This window comes from Pteropus vampyrus, unplaced genomic scaffold, assembly GCF_000151845.1.
Source record: "Pteropus vampyrus isolate Shadow unplaced genomic scaffold, Pvam_2.0 Scaffold219, whole genome shotgun sequence".
Classification (NCBI taxonomy): Eukaryota; Metazoa; Chordata; class Mammalia; order Chiroptera; family Pteropodidae; genus Pteropus; species Pteropus vampyrus.
The window spans coordinates 478,956-482,639 of record NW_011889000.1 but is presented as its reverse complement, the minus strand read 5'-3'; the positions used below and the strand labels follow the sequence as shown (position 1 = coordinate 482,639).

At 43.3% G+C, this 3,684-nt stretch overlaps 1 long non-coding RNA gene across 1 annotated transcript in view; it reads right to left on the bottom strand.

Annotated features, from left to right (window-relative positions):
* Positions 1 to 3,491, bottom strand: part of LOC111747359 — a 28,742-nt gene extending 25,251 nt beyond the window's left edge. Inside the window, exon 1 of the long non-coding RNA XR_002783508.1 lies at positions 3,108 to 3,491. This is a non-coding gene — a long non-coding RNA (uncharacterized LOC111747359). The remainder of the gene's footprint in view (positions 1 to 3,107) is intronic.
* Positions 3,492 to 3,684: the final 193 nt, after the last annotated feature.

Below are 3,684 nucleotides of genomic sequence, written 5' to 3'. Positions count from 1 at the left end.
CAGAAATTCCACTTCTGGGTATTTATCTGTAGGAAATCAAAGGTATCTCTGTGTCATGGAGATACCCGCACCCCCATGTTCGCAGCAGCATTATTTACAATAACCCAGAGATAGAAACCACCTCAGGGTCTATCGACCGATGAATGGAAAAAGAAGTTGTGGTATATATATACAATGGAATATTATTCAGCCATAAAAAGAAGAAAATTCTGCTATGCTAAGTGAAATAAGTCAGAGAATGACAAATACTGCGTGACCTCACTCATGTGTGGAATCTAAAAAAACAAAACAAAACTCATAAAAAAGAGGACAGATTTGTGTTTGCCAGAGGCAGAGGTTGGGGGAAGGGGAATTAGAGGAACGTGGTCAAAAGGTACAAACTTCAGTTGTAAGACATAAGTATTGGGGATGTACTGTATACCATGACAATTAATGCCACTGTAAGGCACACAGGAAAGCTGTTAAAGAGAGTAAATCCTACGAGTTCTCATCACAGGAAAAAAAAATTGCGGGGCGGGGGGGGGGTGGTATCTATATGCGATGATAGATATTTAGTGGGGGAAAGGTCTGTCTTTCCAACAAATGGTGCTGGGAAAACTGGATATTCATAAGTGAAAGAATGAGGCTGGACTCTTAACTAAAAATGAATCAAGGACCTAAAAATAAGACCTAAAACAATAAAACGCTCAGGAGAAAATGTAGAATAAAGCTTCAAGACATTGAGTTTGGCAATTTCTTGGCTATGACACCAAAGGCAAAAGCAACAAAAGAAAATGGGCAAACTGGACTTCATGAAAATTTTGTTCATCAGGAGACTATCCCGAGTCAAAAAGTAACCTACAGAATTGGAGAAAATATTTGCAAATCACATGTCTAATATAAGATTAATATCTAGAATACATAACTACAACTCAACAACAACAAAAAAACCATTCAAAAATAGGCAAAAGACCTAAGACATTTCTCCAAAGAAGATATATGAATGGCCAATAAGCACATGAAAGAATACTCAAACAGCATTAATCATTAGAGAAATGAAAATGAAAACTACAATGAGATAACCATCACAAATCTACTAGGATGGCTACTATCAAAACAAAATAAAACAAAACAACAGAAAACAAGTGTTGACAAGGCAGTGGAGGAACTGGAACCACTGAGCACTGTTGGTGGGAATGTAAAATGGTATAGCTGCCTTGGAAAAGCGTGGAGCTGCCTCAAAAATTTAAAAAAAACAAAAAACAAAACAGAATTACCACATGACCCAGCAATCCCACAACACTCCAAAGAACTGACAGCAGGATCTCAAATAATTACTGTGCACTCGTGTTCACAGCAGCATTATTCACAATTGCTAAAACATGGAAGCGACCCAAGTGTCCATCGTCAGATGAACGGATAAGAAAAATGTGATGTATACACACAGTGGAGTATTATTTATCCTTAAAAAGTAAGGAAGTTCTGCAATATGCAGAATGAACAACAGGGATGAACTTTTGAGGACAAGAAACTAAAACAAAAAAGACATACACAAATACTGCACTTATATGAGGCACTTAGAGCAGTCGAAATCATAAAGACAGAAAGGAGAATGGGGGTTGCCAGGGGCTGGGGGCAGGGAGAATGAAGTTATTGTTTCATAGGTATAGTTTCAGACTCACAAGATGAAACAGTTTCGGGGATGGATGGTGGTGATGACCGCACAACAATGCGAACGTATTTAATACCACTGAATTGTACGCTTAAAATAGTTAAGATAGTAAACTTTGTTATGTGTACTTTAACAAAATAAAAAAATATTATGAAATATATGCTCATTATAACAAAAATCAGTTACTGAGACCTCATCCCAGTTATACAAATAATTTAAGCTCCTATCAGGTAACACAGAGATGCTATTAGCTTACACGGCTAAGCCAGCATTTCCTGAGGGGTGAAAATTCCTTTAATCAGAATGAAGATCATAATTACAATACTGCTTCTGTCTAGGAAGCAATGTATAGAGCAGAAAGATTATTTTTTCACACAGAAATGAAAATTTAAAAACAAAGGGTTAAATCTCAAGACAGCTGGAGTGAAAGACAAAGGATGTTCTTGGCCGGGTAGTATGGAGGGCCACTGCTTAGTGGTTAGTATACGGACTATGTGTTTGCTTCCTGCAGCTTACATCCGAACTCGATCGAGACTTAGGAGAGATAATTCCTATTAATAGTGGTAGAATAGGGCAGATGAAGAAGGGACAGTGATTATAAACCTTTTTGTATGCCTTCGACCTCAAAATTACTTTATAGAATCATTAAGGAAAATGTTTATTTTGATTTGAGGGATTTAAAAGACTTAGGAAGCAACCTGTCCAGGTCGTCCAGTCCTTTGAAGCCTTCCTACTCTGTAACCTGGGCAGCATCCAGTTTAGGTGACCCCCTGTCTCACAGGGAACAAGTACCATTGAGATCCAGCCAATGAACTGCTGATACATCAGTGTGAAAGAGAATCCTTATCAAATAAATAACTTTAAAGACCCCGTCTCCTCTTTCCAAAAGAGTTGGGGTCAATGTGAAAAAAATTCTGGCTGCAAAGGCATCCCTTACTTTACGGAACAGGGGCTTTCCAAACAAGCATGGGTGGGGATACAATTTATACCTATTTTCCAACCAATTTTACCATATGGGCGAAGGCCTTAAGGAATTAATAAATTTCTGGTGCACAAAAAAAATACACGGGCTCGAATTTTTAGTTCCTCCGAAGTATCCCACTTTCTTTTCCGTCACTCGGGCTTCCATACTTCTCTTTAGGAATCCCTAACTGCCCACTTGGCTCCTGGGGCCACAATCTCTCCCTCTCGCCAGCCCAAGGTGCGACAGAACTCGGCTGCAATACCACACTTCACCGGCAGATGCCGCAGCCCTAACACTTGACAGAACCAACCTTCAAATTACTAACAACCCAACCGACAGCCATTTAGTGCCTACTGCATACTTGCCCAGGATTACGCTAGGCGCTTCAGGTCAACCCCTGACTGGATCAGATGGGTAACCCGTGAGGATTAGGTTAATTAAATCGTTTAAAGTGCTTTGAACAATGACTGAATTATGCTGTGAAATTATTACCAGTCCAAAGGGAGGTGACAGAGACCGGCAGGAACTCGGGTCGACGGCAGCTGTCTCAGCAGAGAGATCTGGGCCCAAGGCTTGCTTTCCATCCAATTGGGGCCCCTGTCCTTTTTCCTGTCGCTTGCCACCAATCTGCTACTATGTTCCCCAAGTTGGCATCTGGAATTTGGCTCCTTTCCGGAAAAGTGGTGGTAGTGTTGAGGGTGGAGGGAGTGAAGTTATAGTTGGGGCGGGCCCAGGTCCGAGCGGCCACATCACCGGCTTGCTGCAGGTACTTCTAGAAGGCAGACAGCCCGGAGGTGGCACGCTGCGGCGCAAGCGGTCACGCTCCGACGGTCTAAACTCTTCCCAAAGTTTCCTCCTTCGGCCTCCCGGCCTGCGCTCCACCGGCCTGCACTCCACCTGCCCGCTCCACCTGCCCGCTCCACCTACCCCGGCGCGTGAGGCGCGCGGGCTTGGATCTCCCGCCATCTGCGCAGGCGGGGCCCCTCGGCGGCACCCGGGGCCGTAGCCCCGCGCGGCCGACGGGCTGCACCTGTCTAGGGCCGGCAGTCTCGGGGTGAGGGTCCGCCGT